This window comes from Squalius cephalus, assembly GCF_949319135.1.
Source record: "Squalius cephalus genome assembly, chromosome: 18".
NCBI classification, from domain to species: Eukaryota; Metazoa; Chordata; class Actinopteri; order Cypriniformes; family Leuciscidae; genus Squalius; species Squalius cephalus.
In genome coordinates, this window is record NC_137139.1 from 11,475,166 (window position 1) to 11,491,156 (window position 15,991).

The 15,991-nt window shown below is 37.1% G+C and overlaps 1 protein-coding gene across 1 annotated transcript in view; it reads right to left on the bottom strand.

The window, feature by feature from the left end:
- lgr6 (leucine-rich repeat containing G protein-coupled receptor 6) overlaps positions 1–15,991 on the bottom strand; it is a 91,015-nt gene that overhangs the window by 48,876 nt on the left and 26,148 nt on the right. The window lies entirely within an intron of this gene.

A 15,991-nucleotide genomic window follows, 5' to 3' on the forward strand; every position in this document is an offset into this window, starting at 1 on the left:
ATAAAGTTCAAAGCATTTATTTGAAATAGAAATCTTTTGTTATATTGTAAATGTATTTACTGTCACTTTTGATAAATTGATTGTGTAATTGCAGAGTATTAGTATTATTTTAGATATAATAAAAGTATTTGTTTTTTAAAAATTATTACTGACTTTTAAACGGTAGTGTATATCATAATGAAAGTATATAAAGTTTTTTTTTTTTTTTATAAAAATACACTGTATAAAAATGTCTTCATATCAAACTTATAAATATAATCAGGAACTGAATAGAACTATAGCAATATGTAACAAAATAGGAAAACCGCCTGCATTTTGTGAATTTGTTTTCTCCTCCCTTTTAAAAGTGTATTATAACTAAACTATGCATGATTATGTAGATAGTTTTATTGCATTATATAAGTCTATCATTGTTTTCTCCTGCTGTGTCAGATCAGAACTGTGACTCATTTTGGATCATGACCCACCATCCAAAAACTTCTAATTTGTTTAATCTAGGTCTACGTGTGTCAGAGAAATCCTGATATTTAGTTTATGAGTTTATGCGTGATTAGTTTATGAGTTCATTAATGTAACATAATAGGCTCCACGGCCGCATGTTTAACTTTTTGGCCCTAACTGGAGCTTCGTCGTGATCATTGATTTCCGTTCTTGCGATATTCATTAACCCTCTGGGGACCAAGGTGTTTTTGGGGCCCTTGAGATGTTCTGACATGCCTTGACATTTGTGCTTTTTTCAGTTATTTATAAACATGTTAATGACAAAGGTGTAAATTCACTATATATAGCACAAACAGGGCTACCATAATATGCGAGCAACTTGTATGTAGATGTTTGTATTTTTAAGAGAATAATGTTTATGCGTGGTTATTGGAAAAAATAAAAATGAAAGTTGCTGAATTAAGACCACAAAACACATATTAAATATGTGTCCACAAGACTTTTGACCAATGGATGTGGTCCCTTTGAGTTCTAGCTTCAAAATTATATGAAAATAGTCTTGCTTTATCGTTCACAAAAAAAAAATACATTGATTTAAATGGTGTAAAACAGGTTTTGCTTGGAAAGCCAATATGCGAGGGGGAGGAGTAGTTCACACCCACTCTGCATAATGACTCTGCCTAATGAGCCATCCTTTCAGGTGTGACACTGACTGAGCCACAATGCAAGGACAAAGGATGTATTTAGAAGAAGACTTATATTGACCATTTAAGATTTTGCTTACATCTCTCTTGTAAATATGTTTTGCTATTTTATTAAAAATGTTACAATTACAACAATAATTACAATTTCAACAATATTTCAAGTGTACTCTTTCTTTGTAAAAAAGAAAAAGAAAAAAGATTATAGGCCTACATTTTATCATATGTATTCATTAGTTTGAATATAGCCGCATTGGAACATCTAACATCTTAGTCTATGACTTTATTTTTGACAAATATATATATATATATATATATATATATATATATATATATATATATATATATATATATATATATATATATATATAAAACGTTAGATATGAGCAGAAATTGCTAAACAAAAGCTTATTTTATGTGGCAGTATATTTTACAGTAGCCTAAAAACTGTACCCAAATCTAGTCAACAAGTGACTGACTGTAGCGTTGTTTTTATGAAATATTAGGGCATATAAATGCTAATTTGCAGTTTAATACGTTGCTTATACAAATACATTTTATTTCAACATATTCCAGTCGATTTTTACTCATCTCAGTAGGCTATAGCAAAGCAGTTTATTCTTTCACACACAGACGCGCGATTTATATTTAGGCTAAACAGTCTTTACAAATATGTACCCTTCATTCATCTCACAGAAAGGCGAGTCATATTATAGAAATGCGATTCATCTTTTTGCGGTTTGCATAGGCCTACACTAACGTTATTCCATAACGTTATTCCACACTTGAGAAAAGAAAACAGCCTACCTCACTCCTCAGCGGGATCTGCTCCTCATATCAGGATATATTGTTCCTCATATCAGCACTGTTCTGAGGAATCTTTTCTCCATAAGGTAGGCTATATTATGCCTCACTCGATCGCGACGCGCTTTGTTTACAGCTGATGTGGGCGTTTCACAGATCTTCAATAGTTCTCAGAATTTGCGTTTGAATAGCACGCGCTCTCCGGGGAGTGGTCACATTACTGTGAATTAGCTCGTAATGAGCTCGACTGGAGTCGCTCTCTTTTTATACAGATTACAGAAGATGAGAATATTTGTTTTTTATATAAGTTACTTCATTTAACAGATGCGATCTCAAGCTTTATGCCCGTGGGTCTGTTTGCCTGTTTGACTGAATTTTCGCGGAGTTATAGATCATTTTCGAACGCGTTTCAAATGGGAGTTTACTGACAGTGAGAAGGCAGAAATCGCATCATGTTAATTTTTCTTTATTTGTCAAAAAGCAAAACACTTTATTTTTATTGTGAGTATACAGAAAAAAAATAGAAACTGAACAGGATCGTTTGATGTATTACACGAAAATGAAAGATCAAAATTAACAGAGCATTTAGTGTTTATTTTCATTGCTAAAAAAAAAAAACGAGCAAAACGCGCCGGCGCGTTTTTGGTCCCCAGAGGGTTAAGCATTAAGCGCAATCAAGATGAAAAATGGCACAATATTGATTTTGCTCCTAGAGTAATTATGAGTAATCCAGCACAGTAGATCTCGCATTTCAAATACCGCCTACATCAGTTGGCTGGCTTCAAAAACAGAGCAACAATACAACCCTTGATTACAACATGTGAAATCTGGCTTTCTATTATTATTATTACAGATGCCTCTCTCAATTTCCCTTTCGATTAATTAATGGACTCCAGAGCCAGAGTTAGTGTGGTGGCTTTGTGCACTGCCCGAACCCAATGAGAGCAGACTGATCTGATGTCTTTATCAGCTGTGCCAATTACATCTAATCAATAGAGTTGATTATAGACCTTGCTCGATCTAGACAACACCTTCAGTCAGAGACCTGGACGATCTCTGGGTCCGCTGATGAGAGGCTCTGGCTTTGACGATTTCTCCCGAAGGCTGCCAAGACCCTTCCGAATGAAACATGTGGACTCGCATATCAAAGAAAACCCACACCTGCACGTTTTACCATCCATCAGAGAGGAAGAGTGGAGAGAGGAAAAAAAAACAATAAAAGAGGAAAAAACTTTCCACTCTGAATTATTGTTCAACGGATGTAATTTCCTCTCTGGTTTGCAGTAAGTGTGTGCGAGTAGTTGTGTTCCAGATGTTTTCTGCCTTCCACCTAATCAGACCATCCTGATCATCTTATATTTTTTCTCTTTTAAATTTGACCTACTCCATCAAAAGACATTTCGGCGTCAGGTTATTTCGGAACACCTGTTCAATTTCTCATTAATGCAATTATCTAATCAACCAATCACATGGCAGTTGCTTCAATGCATTTAGGGGTGTGGTCCTGGTCAAGACAATCTCCTGAACTCCAAACTGAATGTCAGAATGGGAAAGAAAGGTGATTTAAGCAATTTTGAGCGTGGCATGGTTGTTGGTGCCAGACGGGCCGGTCTGAGTATTTCACAATCTGCTCAGTTACTGGGATTTTCACGCACAACCATTTCTAGAGTTTACAAAGAATGGTGTGAAAAGGGAAAAACATCCAGTATGCGGCAGTCCTGTGGGCGAAAATGCCTTGTTGATGCTAGAGGTCAGAGGAGAATGGGCCGACTGATTCAAGCTGATAGAAGAGCAACTTTGACTGAAATAACCACTCGTTACAACCGAGGTATGCAGCAAAGCATTTGTGAAGCCACAACACGCACAACCTTGAGGCGGATGGGCTACAACAGCAGAAGACCCCACCGGGTACCACTCATCTCCACTACAAATAGGAAAAAGAGGCTACAATTTGCACGAGCTCACCAAAATTGGACAGTTGAAGACTGGAAAAATGTTGCCTGGTCTGATGAGTCTCGATTTCTGTTGAGACATTCAGATGGTAGAGTCAGAATTTGGCGTAAACAGAATGAGAACATGGATCCATCATGCCTTGTTACCACTGTGCAGGCTGGTGGTGGTGGTGTAATGGTGTGGGGGATGTTTTCTTGGCACACTTTAGGCCCCTTAGTGCCAATTGGGCATCGTTTAAATGCCACGGCCTACCTGAGCATTGTTTCTGACCATGTCCATCCCTTTATGACCACCATGTACCCATCCTCTGATGGCTACTTCCAGCAGGATAATGCACCATGTCACAAAGCTCGAATCATTTCAAATTGGTTTCTTGAACATGACAATGAGTTCACTGTACTAAAATGGCCCCCACAGTCACCAGATCTCAACCCAATAGAGCATCTTTGGGATGTGGTGGAACGGGAGCTTCGTGCCCTGGATGTGCATCCCGCAAATCTCCATCAACTGCAAGATGCTATCCTATCAATATGGGCCAACATTTCTAAAGAATGCTTTCAGCACCTTGTTGAATCAATGCCACGTAGAATTAAGGCAGTTCTGAAGGCGAAAGGGGGTCAAACACAGTATTAGTATGGTGTTCCTAATAATCCTTTAGGTGAGTGTATATACTGTATTGATGCTTACCCTCATATTTTACCCATTACAGTGTGTTCTGAAATCATAAAGGGTTAGCCCCAAAATGAAAGTTATCCCATAATTTACTTAGCCTCAAGCCATCATACAGTAGGCATATATGACTTTATTCTTTCAGCCAAACACAATCTGAGTTATATATCCTGGCACTTCCAAGCTTTATAATGGGAGCGAATAGAGCCCGTATTTTTTTTGAAGCTCCAAAAAGTGCATCCCTCCATCATAAAAGTACTCCATACGACTCCATGGGTTTATAATGGCCTTCTGAAGCGCAGCGGTGCATTTTTGTAAGAAAAATATCCATATTTATGACTTTATAAACCATAATCACTGGCTTCCGCCGGTAACGGCCATACGCAAGTCTAGTTCAGACAGAAGAGTGACCTCTGACCCGACGCATGGCGTACTGATGAACGCCAAAGTGCAGAGGACAAAACAAAACACCGGTCATGAATTAGAAGTCTAAAACAAGAAGTTGTAAAGAAAAATGTTAAAGGATTTCGATATAAGAGAAGAATATCTGCGTCATATGTTGGGTCAGAGGTCACCCTTCCGTCCCTTCCGTTATAGTTTATAAAGTTTTAAATATGGATATTTTTCTTACAAAAACGCATGGCTTCGCTTCAAAAGGCCTTTATTAACCCCACTGGAGTCGTATAGATTACTTTTATGATGGATGGATGTGTTTTTGGAGCTTAAAAAACTTGAACACTATTCAATTACGTTACAAAACTGGGAGGAGCCAGGATCTTCCACCAATCTCACAGTTTCACTGGCTGCTATTACGCATCTTCTGAAAAAGTACAGAATCTCCTGATCAAAACACATGCGAAGAAGAAGCAGAAACAAGCATTGCCTACGCACATGTTAAAAAACATGATCATCAAATATTAAACAGCATTTAAATCAAAACTACTGAATGAAATGTCGACCCAGGACGAGCTCTGTGAAGCTTTAATCAAACTTACCCACATTCAAGGGTTAATAAAAAAAGAATGCATGAAGCTAGAATAAAATCTCTTTTTTTTTAAACACTGGTGGGGAAAGAGTTGAAAGTGTGAAATTTCCTGACTATTCATGACTATTTCTCCTTGTTTCCTGCCTTCAACAACCTAGTTTAGCTTGTCACTGGGACTGTACACTTTGTGCCTTTTCTACCCCTAAAGGGTTCACATTAATACCTTAATTCCATATCTGATAATCTAGAACACATTCTCAAGAGCTTTAGACATAACTGTCCAAATATTTAGTAACTACAGGACTTATTTCTCAGTGGAAGAAAATGAAAATCAATTAATTCATTGACTTCTTTTAACTGCTCTGTCAGATGCCATTGCTATTCTTTCAAACAACTGCCCACACAAGATTGAGCAACACCTAATGCTGGGCACACACCAAAAGATTTTTTACATCTTATAAGATTTTCAAAATGTGATAGACCACAAACATGAGGACAAAAAATCCTAGATTTAAGCATTTTGCTCCTATAGTGTGTGGTGTGCCATGATGTGACAAAGACAGCACACCACACACAAACAGATTTTCAACCAGATTCTCGACTGTGAACACAGGAAATCTCACAAAAGCTCGCGAGACTTCAGAATAAGCATGTCGGATGATATGCAGGAAGAAATTATGATGATAGTGTTTGATGAATGATTTTCACAGAAAATTCACATAAAAAAAAAAAACATTGTACCCACCATTATATATAACCTTTTATACAGAAATATATTCATTCTTTATTGTCTTAATTTATTCTTTATTGTATTTATTTTCTCTTTAGAAAAAGTTAGCCTATTTAATCCCTCACTGAACCCTTAGCCTATAACACTCAGCTTCCTGCGTGTGTGCGTGTGTGTGTGTGTGTGTGTGTGAGAATGACCGTCTTCCATCATCTCACTTTCTGATTGGATATTGTTTCGCTTCACGTGATAATCTCCAGAACGTTCGCACGTTTGTCCTCGGGGTTCCCCCCACACATCAGGATTTCTGATCGTAAATATTAAACATGTTTAATATTTACGATTCGCGATCGGGGCGGCTCCGACGTTCTTCCGAGCAGGTTCGGACACTCTTAACACACCTCACACCAAGGGAAAATCTGATAAGATAATCTGTTGAACCATCAAGATAATCGGGACATAGCTAGGATTGTCGGAAGGGGGGAAATCGGCCCAAAATCAGCCCGATTATCTTTTGGTGTGTACCCAGCATAAGACAGGCAGCATTTTTTTAGACACAGTCTGATGGATCTTAATGGTGTCACTCAACCTACAGGTGCAATCAATTATTCAAGCCGAGGGTTGAGCCACTCCAGAAGTGTAACAGTGCTGCAGTGTTGGTGTAGCGCTAAGAAGAATCAGGAATTGGCTGGAGTGCTTTTCCTGCGAAGACCTCGAACATCTGAGCTTGAACTGAGGTTTTCATTTAGGCAATGTCGAGTCGACATTGATGCAACCAAACTGCAACATTACTTCATTTGTTGTCCCTGGAGGTCTGGAACAGCCAAAAGGGCAGCTTCTCATAACCGTTAGACCACCAGGCTTGAGAAGATAAACTGAAAAAGTCTGAAAATATTCATCACAGAGACTTTGATACTTTGCTGTTTATTTGTTTTGTCAGTGTGTCAACCATGACAAGGTGAAAAGCTAATTTGCTGTAGATGGGGCCTGGAAAACTTCACTCACAGAAATGAGTTGACCTGACCACCACTGTTTTCCACTGACATGGTGGCATGGAATGCAGTCAACACAAACCTGTTAAACTGGAGGGAATGTATGGGTTTTGAACTGCTCCCAATATTGCACACATGAGCTGGTATTTATGACTTAATAAGCGTTTGCCATCAAGGTGTTGACGGCTAGCCTACAGCAGCTACGGGGAACTAACCAGAATATTAAATCCATATCAGAAAAAAAGGATTTATAGCTGTGTAAAACAGGCCGCAAACCACAGCATAACCTGTGCGCTAAAATCAATATCAGTAAGTCACAACTGAGGATAATGGGATATAACAACTTTTTGTAAGACAAGTTGATCAGGGATTTATGGAAGCTTGTTTCCGCCACCGAATGAAAAGTAAAAAGGGAATTGAAACTTTTTTTCTCACAATTGCGAGTTTACATCTCGCATGTACATTACATCTGATATAAAGTCACAATTACGAGTTATACAGTCAGAATTGCGAGAAATAAACTAAAAATTCTGACTTTTTTTCTCAGAATTGCATGTTTATATCTCACAATTCTGACTTTATAACACGCAATTGGGAGATATAAAGTCAGAATTGGGTGATATAAAGTCGCAATTGTGAGAAAAAAAGTCAGAATTGCAAGTTTATTTCTCGCAACCCTGACTTTATACATGCAATTGTGAGATAAAAAGCTGCAATTATCTTTTAAAATGTTTTATTATGTGGCGGAAACAAGCTTCCATAAGGATTTATCACCTGCTCCTTAATTTTAGTGGTTTGGTCCAGAGTTTTTGTAAAAAAAAAAAAAAACTATGCAGCAATAATGTATTAGCTAATTAGCAACCTTACTTGCATCACAGACTATATCGCCATCTGCAGGTGGGCTGTCCTCTAAACAGATTAAACTGGAGTGACCCAATTCCGATTTTTCCCCCCCACATGATTGTGTAAGCAGTAAAAAAGCACATTGATTCAGATATTCTCAGATCGGTTTCAGGCCTCATTCATGTGTGGAAATAAATCTGATATGAATCGGATACGTGCATTTGCGTCTGCCATGTAAGCGGACAGATCAGATATTCCCCTGTCAATGCGAGTCATACGTCATTGAAAAAGCGATGCTGGCGAATGATGTCATCTCAGGAGGACACCAGCCGCGATCACATGACTCTTTTCAAAGGCACAATGGAGGACGAAGGCTCAACCCAATGTTTCGCTGCCCTTTAAAGATGATGTGGAAAGCAAAAGCTTGTATTATCATTTTGTCTGCGTTCATTGCAAATCGAGCTGTTTGCAGCCTGAGCTTTTACGGGTTAGTACATCTACCTTTGGTTGTTTTCCCAAGTGTATAGAGTAAACTCAGATATCAGATATAGGTCACTTTTGAAAGAAAATGTAAGCTGGTCGTCAAAAAGATTGGATATAGTCAACAAATCGGAACTGGGCATCAAGACCTTCTGTGTAAATGTGGCCTAAAACGATTATTAGTTTCGGCTATAATTTTGTTTTATTTTATTACTTTTAACCTCTCTCTTTCATCTTATCTGTAGTTATTATTATTATTATTTTTAATTTACGAAAAAGTCAATAGCTTATGTTTTCAGTTTTCGCGTATGATAATAATAACCCTGCTGTTCTTTTCAATATAAAACCGCTCCCTCATGTGGTAATCCTTCGTTTTTTTCTACACTCAACAAACACATGCTGGTTTTTACTGCAATAATTACAATTAATGAAAACGACTTTTGTTTTTCAGCCAAAAGGGCAATGTTGATTTAAGACATTAAGAGGTGTAACCGATCTCCTGCTGCCTTTCCGGAGAAAGTCGTGTTCTTCACACTCCACACGCAGCTTCTTATTGCAACCACTGCAATCAAAAAGATATTGCTTTTCTTTATTTTATTCAATTTTTTTCTATTTTAATTAAAGAAAGGCAGATGTGATAGGCGCAGTCCCGGTTCACAAGAGGTCGATGCACGATGTTTTGAGACTAAAGGAAATATCTGGCAGCCATGTTTAGGCGCTGAACACATGGTTCCTGATGATTATTTCAGTTATTACTAAGTGTGTTCAGGCAAGGCGGCAAGTATGCCTTGCGGGAGACGGTATATATCGAGGCTGTGTCGCAATCTCTTCCCCCACCGTTTGCACATGTAGGGGTTTTGATGCACGGCCATCGGAAAGATGATACTCGTAAACGTCAACACATGCAATGAAGACTTTACTAGTTTCAAACAGCTGCTGCCTCTCTCTACTGCGCTTTCCCCCCTTCATCATACATTTACATGTTATTCCGGCCTTTGTCTTCAACTTCATTCAACAGCTGCCTCGGCATTTTCATTGGAAAAATATGTCAAATAAACTTTCAAGTTGAGGAGATGCTTTGATATATGACTACAGCATGACCTTAGTGTCTTATTGCTTTTATTAAATAACTATATTATTGTTATTATAAGTTTTCCATTTATAAGAACATGTATTTGTTTTTCTACACTGTAAAAAACAAGTTGCTTCCTTACATTTTTTAAGTACAATCAACTTGGACATTTAAGTCATTTCAACTTAAATGACATTAAACTGACTTTCTTGTATAACTTGTAAAAAAGTTGACAATTGCTTAACTTATTTTTGATGAGTTAAAGCAATGCAAAAACATATGTTGTCATAACTTATTGATCATATCATTTTTTACAGTGTATAGGAACAGTGCTGTTTGATCTTAAAGTGAGTGACAGCATCTGCCACTGCAACTGTAGAATGACTCCTTTATATATAGTGGATGATTAAGTGAAATAGGACCAGCGGTCCATGTTTTCATGACTTTAACGCTCTGGATAGAGGTGAAGTGTAGGTTACAAAAGCATTTTTAGCCCTCTAAGGACCCATGATGACATAAGCCTGGCTAGAGAGAGAAAGACGGCATGTGTTGACTCTACCAGCACAGTGTCGCACCAATCCCATAAAGGTTTAAGATGTTTATCATTTCTAGAGAAATGAAAGTCAAGAGTATTTACTGTACTAGCAGACATATCATAGTTACATTTAATAGAATATGCATTGATAACAATTGTTTTTTTTTCTGCTAAATATAGTCTTATACCATTTCATATTGGGTCAATGACACACACCCAATGCCATTGGGTTGATGTCCAAAAAAGAGAAACATCTGTCTCACTTTTACCCCTTAAATAATAAAGATGTTTCTCACTTACTGAGAAATTATAGTCAGGATTTTTTTACTATTCTAGAAGACAAGTTCTTGTATGTCCTCAACCAATTTTAATGGTGTATATATTGGGATGTAAAGCTCCAAAAGAGGTTTTTCACAGCAATGCCATATATAACCATTATTTCAGTGAATATGCCTAGTTCTTAAAATATTTATTTTTTTCCTAGTGTGAAGAACATTTAAAATAAATAAATAAATAAATAAATAAGATCCCTTTTTCACTTTAAAGAACCTTTTGTTCACTGGAAAAGTTCCATGGATTTTATGGTTCTTCAAGGAACCATCGATGCCACTGAAGAACCTTTATTTTTAGTGTAATACTTGAAAAGTACAATAATGTAACTATTTAGCAAAATGTTAGTTTTTCTGCTAAATTTACAGTAGGATTATGCCTTTGCATATTGGATCAGTGACAAATTAGGATATCCAAGATGATGAAAAGAAAAACCTTTTAAATGTCTACTGTGCATGTGCCCAGTTCTAACTATTTTTAACCATTTCTTATCAACAATGTGGGGGAAAAAAATTCATGACTTAATGAAAATGTCAATACTAAGTATAAATTAGTTTATAAATTAATATATATATATATATATATATATATATATATATATATATATATATATATAATTATTATTATTATTATTATTTTTTTATTTTTTTTTACTAATAACTTTTAATAATTGGTTGCATTTTTTTTTTTTTTTTTTTGTGGAAAGGTCTTTTTAGTTTTGTGGCATTATGTTTTTGAATCAAAATATGACATGAAGCTTTTAGGGGGGTTACCATTTGACAACCTGAACAAACCATTCCATGGCCATTCCATGGGGAAAAAAAAGTTGTTGTTTTTGTTTTTACTTTGAGTCTAAAAAATATATTTTATATTATTTTATTTTTTTATTTTGTGTTTTTATCTATTTTATTTCACTTCATGATCAAAGTTAATGTTATTTTCTCTGTTTTTTTGTTTAGTTTTTTTGTTGTTGTTGTTGCTGTTGTTGTTGTTTTAAATTGTGAACCTGATTTCACCAAGTGCAACATGTTCCCAGATCAACATCTTTGTTGATCCTGCATGGAACAACTTTCCAATCAACCAATCAGATTTGAGGTTTACTTTGAGGTTTACAGTTTATGTCAAGTTTAGACTTACAACCAGTGTTCGGTGCTTCTACATCAATGTTATTCACCATCATTTCTCTGATTTTAGGGATAACTTGTTTCAGGGATAGGGTTAGGACTACATTTTCAGACAAGAATGTTGGATCAACAAAATACGTTGATCCAGGAACATGTCTTATTTGGCAAAATCACTGTGACCTTTTTTGATACAGGCCTACACAAATAGTTTCCACATCATTCACATCAAGTGCATATAGGAGGTGGACAAAGACCAAAGCAGGAGCTGCAGGAATCCAGCGCCGGAGACATGACTGGACTGCTCTGCCGGTCGTGTCGAGGCACAGCTATAGAGAGGAGATGTAATAGCCATCTTTGAAGTGGCTCTCGAGGGCTCGCTCCTTCCGCCAAACCCTGGCACAGGTATGCTTTAATCTCTACTGCCTCACGCCAGCTCATCATCAAAAGCATGACATGCTATTCCCATTACAATAACTGCATTTACTGTACACAGTCTGCCTAGAACTATTGTAAGAAACCACCATCTCCACTGCAGAAGCTAAAAGTTAGATGGAAACCTAAGTCACAAGTGCGCTCAGCACTTTCCAGTTTCGAAAAAAACATTAAGGTGTGTCAGAAGTTGACAATGATGATGATGATGATGATGAATTGGATGATGATGATGACTTCAATCTCTGAGTCAGACCTACCACATTAGCAAGAAACCTTTGGGGCGAGTTCACTGTGAACAGCAAGGAAACTTCTGGGAATTTTATTTGACAAATGCAAAAATTCCTGCCGAGGAGCATAAGAATATTTTCAAAGACGAAAGGAAAAGGGGAAAAGTGGGTGAGACAGATGCATAGATTAAGAGGCTGTTTGGGAGAAGTTGATACAGTCTCCATGGTGAGAAACCTCAAGCCCTTTTCGGGTGAAACAAAGTGTGGAGGTCGGAGCCATGCTTCAATTCATCATTCACTCCAAGTTGACGTAATGGCATATCAGAGAGACCCAGGGACCCAAAACAACAGTCTTAAACTCGGCTCAGAGATTGTTTCCTGTGAACGGCTCCCACCTCACACACAAAGGACAGTAAAGTGATAAGCTAGCGCTATAGTTCGTGCCGCTTTGTTTGTTGATAAGGCCGGTGCGAGTGTTATTTGAGTGTTCATTAGAGATATTATGTCTTTCTCACCCCCTTGATGACAGCGACCCATTTATTAGCACTACTGGAACAATCTGAGCATTGTTTGGCACGTTTCCTGTTTTTTGTCTCCCTTGCATGGACACTCACTAACTCACAAACTCTTTTCTGTAGGTCAGGGGCCAAAGCTTCTCAAAGTGTCTTTACACTGGCTTCAGAGGAGACCACCCTGGAGAGGAAGGAGGGATTGAAGTTAAAGCTTCACAAAATAACATGCGATAAGGAAAAAATCATAGTTGCCCTTTAAAAGACAGAATGAGGATAGGGGTTCCTCTTTGTTCAATGGAACACCAGGCCATAGAGACGCCTGAGTGCACAATGAGCTTTCAGTACGGCACATCGCTCTTGCTTCATGGCAAGGGGTTTGAATTTGATTGCTTTACATTACTTTTTATTTGAGCAAATTTCTATCAAATCATGAACAAGGTTAAAGTTAAACTTCATGACCTATGGTTAATTTAATTAATTATTTTGTCACATTTTTTCACATTTTCTCTCAACTAATGACCAAGATTCTTTTTTCTTTTATTTTGTCAGTTTCATTACATTATATATATATATTTATTACACATTTATTTAATTTAACTCCTCTCACTACATAACAAAGGTGTAATTATTATAGTATTTATTTATTTTTATTTGATTCACTTCATGATTTATTTAATTTAATTAATATTTATTACATCAATTTATGACATTTTATTTTATTAAATTTCTATCACATTCATTTTATTTAATTTTTATTTGCTTTTTTAACTTCTAATACTTCATGACCAAGGTGTATTTTAAGATTTATTTTTATTTAATTTGTATTAGCTTTTAAAAACCTTTTGTCACTTGATAACCAAGGTCTACTGTTTAGTTTAGTTTGTATTTAGTTGTATTTTATTTAATATTTTTATATTTTTCTATCACATCAAAACCAATGGTTATATTATTTGAAGTATTTATTTTTTAACTTCTCTCACCCAATGACCAAGGTTCCCTTTTGAGGGAACTCGCGCTGCGTCGATAACGCTTTGGGAGGTGTTCCCAATTCGATTTATTTATGATTTAGTCATCGATTTAGCGTCTCGTTCCCTTCTCAGGGAACAATGGTTATAGTTGTAACCTGAGACATTTTTTTATGTTATTTTATTACTTTATTTAATTTTATTTTAATGGGATCATGATACAAGCTAGACTCAGGGGTCGTTTACACAACAGAATTTTCAACTAAATACGGAAAACTTTTTATGCGTTTTGGTAGCCTGAAAATGTGAATTTTTGAAAACGATGACGTCATGTATTACGTGTTCAGTCTATAGGTGTGTAATGTTTCTTTCGACATCGCCAACTACTGGCCTGGCATGAACAATACAGCGTTTCTAGTCATTTTCGCTGATCTGTGTGATTGGGTATCGCTTTGTACGTGTTGTCGTCTGTAGAACGTTGTGGTCTGTACGTGAAAAATACAATGGAATTTTTTTTTAACCATTTGTAGTACATCGTTGTCGTGCAAACGTACCCTTAGCTTGTGTTCCCGCAAAAGCACTGCAGCACTATTTGATTACTTGCCTGTGTATCAGTGTACCATTCTGCTATTTAGTTAATAATAAGAATTGAACAGTGAATTTAGAAAGCACTATTCATACTACAAAATGCCGTAGAATAGAGCAGAAGCATGTGAAATGGTGCGCACCTTCAAATCTGAGATTTATTCGCAAAGCTTTATGAGAGAAGTTACATTTAGCACTATCTCTATCTCTTAGCACTACTCTCTTCACTCAAACAGAGGATATAAATGATCTTTGTCTGGTAGTCCCTGTCATCTCCAGACTGTTTGACCTCTTTCTCTTCCTAACTACTTCCATCCAGTCCCACCCACTAAGCTACTACAACTCCTCAATATCTGTCTTTCTCTCTGTCTTTCAGCATTTTCTGCTCCATTCATACTCTCGCCCTCCTCTAGACTGGCAGACCTAATCCTCCCCTTCATCACCCTCCAACCTTAAATGCTGACATGTTTGGGTAAACATTACACAGTCCTGTGAATCCTGAGCCACTGGTGGAAAGCCACAAGACAAACAGGCCGTCCTCAGGTGCTGCTGTCCTCTTCAAAGCTCTGGATCTCATTCAACAGCTCTCTGTCGTTAACACTGCTGCTCTAGTCCTGCTGTTCTTCGGTTAAAACCGTGCACCCAAAAGAGACATATCCGTCTCTCTCTCACACTCTCTCGCTTTTTTCTCCTTATGCACAGGTTGGGGCTTTATCTTCTCATGTACTTTCTTCTTATTCTTCCTAAACTCTTCTAAAACCTAAATCATTTACTCAATCAGTTAGTACAACGTGGCCACGATTGAGCTAAAACAAGGGAACAAATGAATAAAACATGGCCATTTTAACTCAAATTAATAAACAAATTAGTACAACCTAGCCATGATTTAACTAAAATGAGGGAACAAATTAGTTGTGGCCATGATTTAATAAATCATGGGAAAATATTCCCAACAAACACAATATCTGTTCTTTCTTCCGCATGTCATGTGCAGGGCTCCGTATACTGTTAAGCTTCAAGAATGACAAAAAAATAAAAAAAAAAACACAACAAAAAAAACTCTAAAGCACCATAAAAGTAATCCAAATATAAACTATTAGTTCTAATTTGTGATTCATAGAAAATAATCAGCGTCTTGAGTGACTCAGTGACTCAACTCAACTCAGTGGCTCAACTCAACTCAACTCAGTGACTCAACTCAGTGGCTCAACTCAATGGCTCAACTCAACTCAGTGACTCAACTCAACTCAGTGACTCAACTCAGTGGCTCAACTCAATGGCTCAACTCAACTCAGTGACTCAACTCAACTCAACTCAGTGACTCAACTCAGTGGCTCAACTCAATGGCTCAACTCAACTCAATGGCTCAACTCAACTCAGTGACTCAACTCAACTCAGTGACTCAACTCAATGGCTCAACTCAACTCAGTGACTCAACTCAACTCAGTGACTCAACTCAACTCAGTGGCTCAACTCAACTCAACTCAGTGACTCAACTCAGTGGCTCAACTCAATGGCTCAACTCAACTCAATGGCTCAACTCAACTCAGTGACTCAACTCAACTCAGTGACTCAACTCAGTGGCTCAACTCAACTCAACTCAGTGGCTCAACT